Raw genomic sequence first — 15538 nt, forward strand, 5'->3', positions numbered from 1 at the left:
CTTTACAGACAGTAAAGTTGTACTTGGGTACATTTGTAATGAGACAAAGCGTTTCTATACATACGTCCATAATAGAGTCCAGCGCATCCGCCAGTCCTCAACTCCAGAACAGTGGAATTATGTACACACAGAGGAGAACCCAGCTGACCACGCGTCCAGATCCTTGCCTGCATCCCGCCTTTTACAAACATCTTGGTTCACAGGTCCCTCATTTTTGTATCAGACGTCATCAACAACAACAAAAAACACTCAACGGTTTGAGCTCATTGAACCAGAGAAGGACTCAGAGATCCGGCCCCAAGTACAAACTTGTGCTACTTGCACTGAAGAAACCACACTTAGCGCTGATCGTTTCAACCGGTTTTCCACTTTCACCTCCCTTGTCAGAGGGTTTGCCTTCCTCATCCATATGGCACGATCCCACAAACGGTCAAACCAAGAAAGCAAATGTAAAGGTTGGCACAACTGCCTTCTACCTCGCACTGCTGATGAAATGTCTCAAGCAAGAGATGTTGTCTTGAAAGCAGCGCAGAAGGCTGCATTCACAAGGGAGTTATCAGCACTGCAATCCAACAAAACTGTGCCTAAAAGTAGCCCCCTACTGAAACTTTGCCCGACGTTGGAGAATGACTTCATATGCGTTGGAGGGCGCTTGAAACATTCTGAACTAACGTCTGCAGAAAAGAACCCAATAATCCTGCCCAAGAACAGCCACATATCTTTGCTGCTCACAAGATATCACCATGAGCAGGTGAAACATCAGGGCCGTCATCTCACGGAAGGAGCAATTAGGGCAGCAGGCCTGTGGATCTTGGGTGGTAAAACACTGATTAACTCAGTTCTCCACAAATGCATAACTTGTCGCAAGCTGCGAGGGAAACCAGAGCAACAATGTATGGCTAACCTACCATTGGAACGCCTCAAAACTTGTCCTCCGTTCACGTATGTGGGACTCGATGTCTTCGGGCCTTGGTCTGTTACAGCCAGACGCACGAGAGGAGGGCAGGCCGAGAGTAAGCGGTGGGCCATCATGTTCAGTTGTCTCAGTTCAAGAGCTGTTCACGTAGAAGTCATTGAGTCAATGGACTCTTCCAGCTGTGTAAATGCTCTCAGGCGTTTCTTTGCACTCAGAGGCCCTGCAAAGCAACTCCAGTCTGATTGTGGCACCAACTTCATTGGAGCATGCAGAGAGCTTGGCATGGATAAAACAGTGCAGAGGTATTTGAGTGAACAAGGATGCAGCTGGAAATTCAACCCGCCACACGCTTCCCATATGGGAGGCTGTTGGGAGCGTATGATCGGTGTTGCAAGAAGAATTCTTGATTCAATGTTGCTCCAACAGAAAAGCCGTCTAACTCATGAAGTCCTTTGTACACTGATGGCAGAGGTCACCGCCATCATGAATGCACGACCACTTTTACCTGTATCTGCAGATCCACAGCAACCCTTTATCCTTTCACCATCAATGCTCCTCACACAGAAGTCAGGAGTTCCACCTCCTCCGGGAGACTTCAATGACAAGGACCTTTACACAAAACAGTGGAAGCAGGTGCAGGCCCTGGCAAACCAGTTTTGGGGCAGATGGAGCCACGAGTACTTACCCACTCTACAAAACAGACAAAAGTGGACTACACCACAAAGGAATCTTCAAGTTGGAGACCTAGTCCTGCTCCGTGACAAGCAGATTGTTCGCAACTGCTGGCCAATGGCTAGGATTACTGCCACCTTTCCTGGAAAGGATGACCTTGTGAGAAAGGTTGAAGTGGAGACCACTGACCAAGGCACTCCGAAAACTTTCCAGAGACCTGTCACAGAAGTTGTTTTACTTCTTCCCAAAGACTGATAAAAGTCAAGTGTTTAGACTTGGTGACTTTCACTATGACCTCACAGAGGTCAGACGGGGAGTGTGATGCCTTCAAGGCAATTGTTTATTTTCTGTTGAAATAATTCTCTTTTTGGTCCCGTCAGTTATTTTAGTTAAAATGAGCAAAGTAATTTCAACTGAGGTTTAATTTGTCAGGATGGAAAGTTTTATTTTTAAAGAGCTATTAGTTGATGTCATTTCCTGTTTGGCAACTTCCTGTCTCTTCCTGGCTCTCCTGAAAAGCATGGCAGACATGTTCCACATGCTCTGAACTTGATCTGATGCCATCCGCTATTAAGCATCATAGAGGCAATGCCGTAAGTTTAAAAAAGTTAATATTATGAATGTTAAAGAATCGTAAAAGTGATATTGAGGTAAAATTTGTTCAATTTAGGAGTAGTTTGTTTACTCTTGCTAACGCGTGCTAAAACTGTACAAAACCTATATACTGCTTATTTAGGGAAATATATTACTGTGAATGTTTATTAATAACTATGTACAAATGTTTGAGTACAAACTGTATGTACTTTGTAATATTTGTGTTACAGTTTTCACCAAAAGTTAATGAAGAAATAGTGAACCTCACAACGACTTGGTCTTCATTCAACCTGGTTTAGCTTGGTGTTTAGTCAGCGTTTCAACACACTGCACGAGAACACTAAAGTAATAATAAAAATGACAGATATAAAGGATAAGGGATAAATAAAGGATAGATAGAGGATAAGGATAAAGGATAAATTATTTCTTTTTTTACTTTTACATTTTATTTTTTTCCCGAAGATAAAAAATAGAAATATAACTAGAACTGCAAGCAGTTATCAAAGGGGTCCAAGCCCTCCCGCGTGACTTGGCCCCAAGGTTTTGCGGAGCCCATGGAAGTACGTCACAAAGGATGACGGGGCGAGCGTCAGAACACAGGCCAACGTGTCATTTGCAGTGTTGTAATAGTAATAAGCGTGGCCCAGCCATGGTGATTTGATGCTATTCAGGAGATGCGACTGTATTTAGGGAACACTTGGGTATAAAGTTTATGAAGATGTGATTTAAAATATCAAAGTTTCAGACCAAAATGCGCACCCATTAAAGTGGCACCTAGTGGTACACTTTTTGGTATGGGTGGACTGTGTGCTCTTCTATTTATACCCTGTAAATTTCACAGCCCTCACCAAAATACTTCAGCTGCAATAAGTGTTTGTTGTTTATGTTGTAATAAACCACGCTCACTTTGACCAATCGCAAAGTGGACGTGGTTTATTACAACATAAACAACAAACATTTATTGCAGCTGAAGTATTATCTCGAACTGACTTTGAGATAAGGTCTCAGGAGTGACCCAAAGTCATACTCACCAAATTTGGTAAAAATCGCCATTTAAGAGGTATACATTCACACAGTCACGAGCCAACCAAGGTTCTCTTTATTATTATTATTATTATTATTATTATTATTATTATTATTATTATTATCATTATGAACTGCAATGTATTTGTACAAGTTAGAAATACTTATTAATTACTTATAGTGTTGTTTGGTGCATGATAAGAGTACATGAACAAAAACAAAAGCAATAAAAACTAATAAATGAAGTTAGAATTTATATGGTTGAAATGAAAAAAATAGTCATTCAGTTTCCTTTGCACATCAATTTATGGTTAACTAATATAAATAATCAACTTAGGATAATAAATCCACTGTCTTATAAAAACAAATTTTATTTATTATTTGACAATGATGCTTCTTCTCCAACATAATAAACCATAGAGGATAAAATACAATAAACAGGAACTGATTCCCTGTGAAAACTGTATTTGTATACATTTTCTGGGTGACATCACTGGTGTTTTATCAGATTGGGTGCTTTCCCTCCTTGATATGAATATAATTTGAAAATATTGTTTGTACATTGCAAATATCTGTAAAAAAAAAGAAAGACTGCTCTGAGTCTGTGCGGAAAAAACAACAAAAAAAGTGTTCCCTCCTTTGGCTCCTATAGCTTGGTGGCAGTGCCTGCACACTGGATCTCCTATTGCTTTACCGTCTCTGCCTCATTGAAAAACAAAATAGTTCCAAATGGGACTTTTGGAGCAAAATTAGTGATGCCACTAATGACGAAGCTGCCGTGGCAGACTCGCTGCTTGGGCCCGGTGCTTCTGCCATGTGTTATCTCGTGTTTTTGACTGTAAGCCGTGCATGCGTCCAGGCGAGACAGGATTTTAGCTTGTTGTTAGTTTTGAAGCGAGTTTCTGTCGAAGCAGAGCTATCTTCATGGAGTTTGTTCTTGCCAACAGAAACCCACGAACAGCCAATCAGCTAACAAACGGGTAGCCTCAGTGCGCAGAAACATCCTATCATATCTCCGCACGTCACCAGTAACAGGCAAATGGCCAATCATTCAGTAGCTGTGGAGTTTTTTTGCAGTAGTTGCCATGTTGGTTTTCTTTTCAAGTGATTGGCATGCAGTGAGCTTAGACTGTGCAGTGAGAAGATGGGAGGAGAGTAGAAGCGTCCGTTATGTAGCGAAAACTGGCACCGGTAGTATCGTAATCCACCGTCGTGTAGAATATCTAGTACAATTTGGCACCACGTGGGTACCTTGGGTATCGCGACCCCTCCGGTGTATCACGTATGTCTATATCAATACCTCACACCGGAGGCTCAGTCCCTTTTCACCTTCTCGCATGCAGCTTGGATGTGAGGTTGGGTAAGCAAACCTTCTTTATAAAACTGATTGATTCAGCTACCGTGCTTGTTGCAATTAGCCCTGTCACGGCTTGCAGTCCGTGCTGCTAGTTTTCGCCCTCCAAAGGGCTGCACAAGCTATTTTCTGTTTCGTCTTCAGCATAGCTTATCGCTCGGTAGATTTACATTCATTGGCCATGTTTGGCCAGTTATACGGCCGTGTCGGCTTGTCCTCAGTTTATAAGCCACTACGGTGTGTATTTATCAGCGTGTTTGGCTTGTTTTCAGTTACCTAACCACTTCGTCGTGTATTTATCAGCTGTGTGTGGCTTATCCTCAGTTTATAAGCCACTTTGGCGTGTGTTATCAGCCTTGTTCGGCTCGTTTTCAGTTACGTAACCGTTACGGCGTGAGTTTATCAGCCGTGTGCGGTTTGTCCTCAATTCATAAGCTGCTTCGGCTCCAATTAATAAATGGCCCAAACCCCAGATATTTGGGTTGTGAAAACCCTGTCCCAAGTGTATCGACTACAGTTCCGCTGCCGGCCTCCCGTTCTGGGTGAGGTCAAGGAGATTGTGATCTGAGACCCGAACAGAGCACGGGCCCTGATTTGGGAAATTCACACTTTGCTGGACAAAGGCGTAATAGTTCCCATGGACCCCTTGCTGGATCTAGTGGGCTGTTATTCCCGTTATTTTCTGGTCCCAAAAAAGACAGGTGATCTGCCCCCGGTTTTGGACCTCAGGGGTTTGAGTATGTTTTTAAAGGTCCTCCAATTCAAGATGTTCGGTCTACCAGGAGATTGCTTTACGTCAATAGACCTAAAGGATGCCTATTTTCATGTCCCCATTGCACCTCCACATTGGCGGTTTCTTCGCTTCGCCTTTCGGTTCCAGTTCAAAGTCCTGCCTTTCGGCCATTCTCTGTCCCCTCGTGTGTTCACAAGATGCATTGCAGCAGCCCTGTTGCCCCTGCACACACAAGGGCTGATGATCTTGCCCTTCTTGGATGACTGGCTCATTTGTGCTCCCTCCCGCAAACGGGCTCTGCAGGATACACAAACTGTGCTCAGGCACATAACCAGTCTTTGCATGAATCTGGCAAAGAGCTAGTGGCCACCTTTCTTGAAGTAGTCCTAGATTCACGCTCCATGACAGTGCGCCTTTCACCCAAGCGGATGAGAGACATTCAGGATATGCTCCAAAATTTTCAGAATGGAAGGAGTCATCCTTATGTTGCATTTCTCAGGCTCCTGGGCAAGCTGACGGTGGCCTCGACAGTAGTTCCTCTAGACTTGCTTTCCTTACGCCCCCTCCAAATGTGACTGAACAGCTTACACCTGGACCCTAAGCGGCATGATCACAGACGGCGCTGGGTACTTGTATCTTCTTGGTGCATTGTGTCCCTGTCTCAGTGGAGGAACAAGGGTTTCATGCTGCAAGGAGTTTCTCTTGGCCCTCTCCCTTCCCGAAGGGAAGTGGTGCATACAGATGCATCCTTAGTAGGTTGGGGTGTCACATGGCAGGGACGTATGGTGCAAGGGAAGTGGTCCCTACAGCAGAGCAGACTCCACATAAATGTGCTGGAGTTTTTGGCTGTCCAACTGGCTCTGCGTCAATTTCTTCCACAGTTAAGGGGGCGGCATGTAATGGTGAGATCAGACAATACCAGTATGATTTTCCACAAAAACCACCAGGGCGGCACCAGGTCAAAGAATTTGCTCACAATAGCACGACAGCTCCTGACTTGGGCCACCCCATGCTTTGCTAGTCTGAAGGCAGGGTTTATTCCGGGAATTCAGAATGTGTCGGCGGACTTCTTGTCTCATCAGAGACCATTGCCGGGGGACTGGAAGCTTCACCCAGAGGTGGTGGAGTTTATTTGGGAGAGCTTTGGCAGGGCAAGGGTCTATCTCTTTGCCTCTCAAGAAATAACCCACTGTACAATTTGGTTTTCAGTGACAGACTGCACCAGCCCCCTGGGGCAGGACGTAGTTGCCCAAGAGTGGCACAGGGCACTTCTATATGTATTCCTGCCACTTCCTCTGATCTATCGGACCCTTCTCCTGGTCCGTCAGGAAGGGCACAGTCTCCTTCTTGTGGCTCCTTTATGGCCAGGAAAGATCTGGTTTCCCTTACTGCTCCAATTTTGTTGCGGTCCAGCAAGATGGCTCCCCGACAGAGTAGATCTCCTGCCTCAATTGGGGGGTTGGCTCCTGCACCTCGACCCAGAGCGCCTAAAACTATGGGTCTAACTTTTTTGGGCTATGATGGGGAGATAGGGCACACGATTAACAATGCGTGGGCTTCGTCTACCCGCCTGTTGTATTCCTACAAGTGGAAGCTGTTCAACACATGGTGTCAAGGGAAGGGACAGGATCCAGTTCATAGCTCCATTCCAAACATAATTGCCTTCCTACAGAGCTTACTTAGCTAGGGAAGTTCACCATCTACCCTCAAGGTTTACATTGCTGCCATCTCCTGCTTACATGCGAAGTTGGAGGGGTGAATATGATTTTTTTTTTCTTTTAAACCCAAACTCTGCTGTGATCATTAGTTATTATCACCTTACATTGTGTTCAAGTGATAATTTTTCTGTGAAGTTTGTTTTTAAGTAAGTTAATTGAGGTTGAAAAATGGGATTCTAAATTATATATGACGATGATTGACTGCCTCGGATCTTGTGTAGCTCTCTTTGTGAATAGCATAAGCCGTTACGTCGTGAAGGAAAGCTACTAGTACTAATCTCTATGATCTGATCATCTGAACAAGATGTTGGTAGAATTTCCAGTGGGAGAAGTACTTAAGTTTGTGGCGTAGATGGGCTGCGTAACTCTTCATCGCAGTATATTAAGTGGGCAGGAGCGTTTTACCAGGGCTCCTTCTGCCGGACCCTACTGCGCAGACTCTGGCTCCAAATTCCGTCATATTTGCAAGACGGCAGGACCCCTAAGCGCTGTATTTTGTTTTCAAGAACATTGAGAGGGAACAGTTACAGTACCAACCCAGTCTCACAGATTTTCGCGCATTAACACCACGACAGTATATCTATGCTACTGGAGCACAAATATTTGTGTTGTCTTCGTGCGATAACAGCATGATGTATTGTTGTGCATTAACTGCAAGACATTCAACGCCTGACGTCAGGTCACGTCACTGCTGACTCATGAAAAACAACATTGGAAATCTCTATATTTTAGTGGCAAATTGGTTTATTTCAAGAGGATTGTGGCTTTAGAATTGTTTTGATGACATTTCTAGTGAGAAATGTACCCTTAACTTTCATAGTATCCATTCGGTTTATGTGAGCAACTCTGTGGTTGCTCACGAGCAACCAAGCATTGAGCCATCTAACAAAATCAACATCATAAACACCAATAAAGAAACATAAACAATTATTTTATATTGCCTCCATACTCTCCCAACAAGATATATCTCATGATACGGCAGCGCATCTGTTGCTTGTGTTGGAAACACAGAGAAAATGACAACAACAACTCAGAACAGCCTCAGTGAGGAGCATTCACAAAGCCAATCCTACCATTCACTGTAGAAAATACCAACAATGTTCTGACCTTACCTTTGCTGAAGGTCTGGTAACTCAGGTGTTGGTCTCCTATCTTTTAAAAGCTGTCGTTTTTCCTGAAGAAAAGTTTCACTATCATCTCTGAAGCTGTCATCCTGTTTGTAGTCTTATCCCGCCCACTAGCTAGAGAACGTAGCAGCAGCAGTCACGTGGCATCTATTCACTAATGCACTGTGAACTTAGGTATAGCATTTAGCATAGCATGGTTACGGTAAATGGTTGTCATCTTGGGGACCTGACTGCGCATGCACAAACAAGTAAAAACATGCAATGGGAACGGAGGCAGAGGACCAACGAGCCTACAGTACCTATAGGTTTGGAAGTGTCCGCATTTTGTGCATTTCATAGCCCAAATTACTAAACAGTCTTTTTTTTTTTTTTTTTCACTCCGCTGTAAGGCAGAGGGAGGCCACGCCCCCTATTGGAAATGGAAAAATAAATAATTTATAACTATATTATAATTAAAACAAATAATCAAAATATCAATTCACCCTTGAGTAGGCACTGCCTACCTTGCCTACCCTGACCGCACGTCACTGGGTAAACTTCATCCTTTGTGATGGCTCAATGTTTTGACTATCCAAAAGCTTGCGTCGTCGTAACAGGAAAAATGTAATCAGCCTTATTTTCAACCGGAAATACGTCACGTCTCACTGTGCATATTGCCCATACATTGTGTCTGTTGAAAATAAACATGAAGTCATAATTATTAAACAAGACTAGTACAGTGCCCGTCGGAAGTATGTATTCGTATAGTGGGAGCTTAAACAGAGTTGTCAATTATGGGTATAATAATAAGAACATACTCTGTAGCATTATAAAAGGGTATATTTGCAGGTGCAAAGTAAAATAGCGTGTGCATTTTCCCTTATTTAATTCTATGAGACATGCACATGATGAATGTGTTGCTTTTTTTTACTCATTTTTATATATTTTTTTTGTTTGGTGTATTTTTCTGTAATGTATGGTTTTTGGAGTCATTATGTGTATTTTTGTATCTTTTCTGTTGTCTTTTTGTGCATTTTTTGTATTATCATTGTTTTTTGTTGCCATTGTAGTGTGATTCTGGAGTCATTTTGTGTATTTTTTGTATATATTTTATGGTGTATTCTCGTGCATTTCTGTTGTCACTTTAGTGTATTTTTTGTATAAATATTTAATTTAGTGTATTTTGAGTCATTTTCATGTTTTTGTTGTCGTTTGGTGTATTTTTCTGTAATATATATTTTTTGGAGTCATTTTGTGTGTTTTTGGAGCCTTTTTTGTATATTTTTGTGCATTTCTGTTGCCGTTTTGTTACTTCCTGTATAAATATTATTTAATTTTTTGTTTTACATCATTTGTGCATTATTGTTTTTTTGTTGCCTTTGTAGTGTGATTCTGGAGTCATTTTGTATCCCTTTTTTGTGTAGTTTTGTGCATTTCTGTTGTCTTTTGTGTATTTTTTGTATAATGTTTAGTTTTGTGTATTTTGAGTCATTTTCATATTTTTGGTGTCGTTTGGTGTGTGTGTGTGTGTGTTTGGGGGGGCACCAGTCCATCCACGTGCACCTGCCTGCCTAACTTTCACTAAACGTATCTATTTTCAGTGGTTAGGTGTAGTGGCAAGTGTGGCGTGAGTGAAGCTGCAGTAATCATCAGGCGCGCTTCACTATGTAGCACCGTCTACGTAACATGTTAACACTTAGATCTGACTCAGAACGTAACACTACAGTCACTACCACCAAATGGACGGGTGTCGTCCATAGCGTGGTAGTGTGTATAACAGACTAAATGGTGGTCCGTTATACACTCAACACTCACATACCTGCATGCATGTCACATAGACGGTGATCGATCACGAAGCGCACATGATCAACGTGTGTTTGTGAGACTCTCTACCTGGGACTCTAATCTCCTCCGTTGGCTCTCTCAAACACATGCGCTGCAGAGTAATGTGTAGCTTTCAACACAGCAGCCATTGCCCGTCAATAACTTCTGGGAGAGGTCTGTCCGGTCTAAATAGCGAACGGTAAAACTAAAATGAAAATAAACATTTTGAAACGTCTTCACCAAATAAGGAACAGTAAAAAAGAATGTTTCCTCAAACGAGAAGGCCACAGGAGCTCTGGCACGCACTGGAAGTGAGCTGTGTGGGGAAATAGATATAGATGATGAGCTAGCGCTCCCTTACACACTGAGGTCAAAAGCTGAATAGGTTTCACTTCTGCGCTGTCCAGAAGTGAAAAAAAAATGAAAAATAAACATTTGGAAATCACCAAATTAATCCAAAATAACAGATGCACACACTTGGGGTATATGGACGTTGTTGACAAAGTTTCAGGTCAAACAGGCATCACGACGATGAGATATTTGCTCCACACACAGACATACATGCACGCACGCACACACACACACACGCACACACACTTTTATAGATAGATGTGACAAACACAATCAAAAAGACTGTTATGTAAAACACAAACAGAGCCAAATCAACTAGTATAAAAGGACAAAGTACAGAGATTGACACACTGTAGAGGGGGATGAAACAAATGGACCCAGAAGGGGAAAAACAAGAAGGAAAAACTCAGAAAGGATAGAGAGTGGAGAGAAGGCTTTGGGTAGTGGGAGGAAACCAGTCTGGACCTCGTCAGGAGGAGGCTCATTTCATATCCCACACCCAACAAAAAAAAACACAGTGAAATTGTATAACAAATAACAATATTTTATTTTGACCAGATACATTTTAAGGTAAATTCCTGGCAACCACAGCTGCCGGTATTTTACCGTTAAAAATACAGTATAATACATGAGGAACATAAATGGTTTACCGTACATTTTACATGAGCAACCATTAAAGATTAGAACAATCTAAAGATTCTCATATATAATCAAGGTAGTGAATATTACTAATAAACAATAAGAAAATTGACATTTCATCTATAAAACAGACTGTACAGATCATGTGTTGTGTTTCTATACTCACAAAGAAGTATGGATGTTGAGATTACAGCATGTGTCCATATTTATATGGCTGGTAATCCATGACGGAATGAATAAACATAAAACAAAAAGTCACTTGCCCCTGACCGATCAAGAATAATGAGTCACTGGGTCCTGCCTTGGTTAAGGAAAGCACACAAATGTATAGTGGAGTTTCTAATGCTTCGGGCTGAGGTTTATCCAAACTACTTAAATGTTTTTTTTTACTTAATGGTATAAGTTCATTTAAATAATGTGCATGCCTTAAATGTATTGTAATAAAACATTTAACCAAAGATACATTAGTTGGTTGTGGTAATTCTAGCTCAGTGTTTTTCAACAATTTGAATTAACATAGGGTGTAACAGTTAGGGAAGTGTCAAAAGGGTGAAACAAAACATCTACCTACTGCTACAAATAAAGTTACCTTGAACGTATAAAATGAATAGTTGAATTTTTTTTTCTTAATTTTACTTTGGCAGTGACCAAATTCTAGACTTTTGGGGGCACACAACCAAGCTAGAAAATGGTGAAGACAAGGTTGCTAAGAATAGATTTCTAATGTATACATAATTTATATTTTAGATAAATGAGCAAAAATCCTTGTAGCCTGTGAATCTATTGAAAAATACAGCAGTTTAACACATAACCATAGTGCCTAAAATGCACAGACTACATATTACAATCAAATGACTAAATACACAGTCAATAACATTAAGAGTTAGGCCATCCAAGTAGTCAAAATGGTAAAATACTGTACATACCAAATATTTCCAGCCAAGGTTTCATTCCATCTTCAGCATGTTTTTCCCGCTGTTGTCTTGACACTGTTTCACCTATCACTCTCTTCTGATGCTGTTCACAAAAACAAAACAGTAATATTGTAAAGAGAAAGGAAAATGTATTTGAAAATTTGCCTTAAACGTGCCATACTTGGTACAGTACATGTCTATTTGCAGTCGGCTTCATTACACCTAAATAAACGTGGTTCATTCTGATGCAGTTTACAATGAAGCACGTAGCCCTTTGATGACTAAACTAATTTACCACATAAATTACAAGTCAACATGTCTTCAGGTACTTTGGTAATTCATCCCTAACAAATTAAGCACATCAAACACAGAAGTTAATCGCTGGCAATGCTTTCCTCGCCACAGTAATTGCTAACTCAATAAAATTATCTATCATAGCTGTGCTGATGGGTTTTTATAACAGATATAATTTTAAGTTACATGTACTGACCTCAAGAGTTAATTTAAAGCTGCCAGGATGACTAAAAAGTCCAAACAGCTAAAATGGCGCTGGTACAAATTCAAAACTGCGTCCGTTAGCGAGGTCAACAGGTGTCCAGGTAAAAAGAGCGGTCTGTACACGTCTCAGCAGCGCGCCACGCTATTGGTCTGGGGGGGGGGTTCTTTTGGCGAGAGGCACCTAGTGTTGCAGGTGCACTACCGCCACCTACTGTATTGGAGTGTACCTTCAACTGAGAGGATCCATCCAACTTTAAATTAAAACACTTAAAGGTGGTCTGATAATATGGCGTGAGACATAACAGAACATAAAGTTGACCTCTGGTTTGGGTTCTGGAGATGACAAAATCAGGGTGTTTGAAAAGAGTTTGAAAACTTAGCATGTAAACATTGACTGATCATTTCCTTTTGATCATAATGTAAAAGAGAAGTGATAACAGCAGCAAACTCTTCTTGGATTCTCCTGTTCCTCTGTTCGGACAGGAAGTGGGAGAAGGTCCCACAGGACGTTGGAATAAAACCAGCTTTCTGTTTCTCGCTCAAATGAGAACAAAGAAACTGTACTATGTTTGAAAAGTCACAAAGGAAAGCATTATTGGAATGGTTCCTGCAGAAATTGAAATTGCAAATATTGTCTGTCCTATGCCACTCTCTTCAGGTAATTCAATATCCAACAGAATGTTATTGTGGGAGAAGGTACGTTTGCATTTCACAGACCAGACCTTCTGACTCTAATGAATGGTGAAACTCGTGTCTCTGGGTCAGGGTTCAAATTGGAGGATTTCATTCCCTACAATATATATATATATTGGAAATTTAAACAAAATCAAATGGACATGTCTAGTAATGAAAATGTGATCACGTTCTTCAGATCAAATTAGGGAGTGAGGTGAATTAAAGCTAGACACAGTTACACAGTGAAAAGGAAGTAAAATAAATAAGTTATGAAGGATCAAGAACAGCAACTAGTGCTATTTTTTGTAAACCGAGCAATTGAGTAAATCAATTTAAATACATATGTATATTTAAATACAAATAAATGAAAATATTTTTTCAGAACATTTCCAAAAACTACTCCAATTACATGGGAAGCGGAACATTTATTCTACACTGAGTAATAAGTTTAATCATTTCCATTGCCATGATTAGATGGAAATCAAAATTATCAGCCTACTAAAGGCTGAAGAAAAACACAGCAAACATCAGAAAGATTTTTTAAAAATGTGGCAGGCTTGTCTTTTTTTATTACAGCAACTCAAAATAGAATTAAGTAGTTTTTATGGCCTCTGTGTGATTTTAAGTTTCCTAATAAGATGAGATAAGGTTTCTAGTCGGACTTCCTCCCAGACCTGGACCAGGGAATCACTAAACTCTTGGAAGGTTTGAGGTGGATATACTATACTACAATGTCCCAGAAGTGTTCTATTTGATTCAGGTCAACAACATCACATTCTTCATCCTCCAGCAACTTCTGCTTAAAGGTAGGGTAGGCGATTTTCAAAAGCTTGCATGATTTTGAATGTAGCCTACCTGACCCCTTTACCCCCTCCCCTCTGTGCTCCGTCTCACTCACGTGCATGTGCACAGCTGCTGCAGAAGCAGACCTCAGCTCATCGCTTGTGTTGTGTGGAAACTTCATTGTCTCATGTCTCATTCAACAGTAAGTAAACAATAAACTTTACCATCATATATGTTAAAAAACATGACCAAAAACTCTGTTTTAACTCTGTCAGCGGTGACGCGCTTTCAGTGTGAGCTTGTGCATGCGAGGGATCGAGAACGAGCAGGGAGACATGGAGACACGATTGGTTAGAAAAACAGTTCGTTTTTTTCCATTGGTCGAAGTAATTACAGGTTTACTGCTACAGTTGATTGATTTTCTTCATTCCTTTTTCAGAGCACATAAGATCTTAATTTTTATCAGGATATAAAGACAATTTCAACCAAGAACTTAAAAAGTGTATCTGGAGAAAATTGCCTATCCTCGCTTTAACTGGCTAGATCAATATCAAAGGAGCATATTGTTTTACTTCATCAGTTGTAACACTGCTTATTGTAATTACAGTTGTCCTTCACTATAACGCGGTTTACCTTTCACGGCCTCTGTATTTCGCGGACTTATTTTTACAGTGCAATTTTGCATGCATTTTTTTTTTTTTAAACAACGTATTAAGGTGTTCTGCATCCTGATTGGCTAATGCTGCGTTCACACCAAATGCGTCTTTTGCGGCACCAGATGCATTTGCCGCATGAAACATTCCACATGTGTCGCAAGATCAAAAAATGGGCTCCTTCTTCTCCTCTCATAAACATAAACCACCAGTGAAAAAAGCAGCTGTGATTTGCGGCTAATGCAATCCTAGCTTAGTGTTGTAGTCGAGACCGGTCTTGGTCTCGAGACCAAGTCTCGGAAAGCCTGTTCCATTTACCGAGGTCCGTGTGTGTTTAATAAGTTCGTGTGTGTCCGTGTGAAAATCTGCATGTTTATGCCTCTGTCCATCCACTCTTTTCATTATATCCATGTCTTTTAAGGCTTTTATCAAATAGTGTCGGCTGTAGTCCGGGCCGCCACCATCTTAAATTATGTCGTCACCAGCGCGTCATCACCGCAAGTCGCACAAGTGCAGAATGACTCAAATAACTGTAAAGAGGTCTAATATTACTCTATTTTCCTTTTAAAGTAGTGTTTTTTGTGGCTTTAGTCTCCAATTACATTTATGTTTTTAATATCCTCCCTACAATATTAATAGGTTCACAATATAACTATTTTTTATAGTTTCTGTTTCCACTGTATCCAGAATAATAATAATCTTTCTCAACAAGAACTGTTGATTGATTTGTCACATGATTGTTCCAGGGTTTGAGTTTGTCTTATTTAGTTTCACCATGTTATTTCTTGGCAGAAATACTACACTCGCTGTACATTCAGCTGACAAAAAAATCTTGTTTTCAAATATGTACAATAATTGTGAATTTATCAGTAGCAGTAGTAGTTTTAATATTTTCGTTAATTTTTTGCAGGCACCATTTTTCTCCGTCAGATGTACTTAAAAGAATCAAAAATTAAAGAGAGAATGTTATTTAACTGTCGAACCTTGTCATAATTTTATTTATTTATATATATTTTTAAAATAAAATAAAAAATGTTTATGGTCTTGGTCTTGACTCGGTCTCGGCTCCCGGAAGTCTTGGTCTT

Source organism: Gouania willdenowi, chromosome 6, assembly GCF_900634775.1.
Source record: "Gouania willdenowi chromosome 6, fGouWil2.1, whole genome shotgun sequence".
NCBI lineage: Eukaryota > Metazoa > Chordata > Actinopteri > Blenniiformes > Gobiesocidae > Gouania > Gouania willdenowi.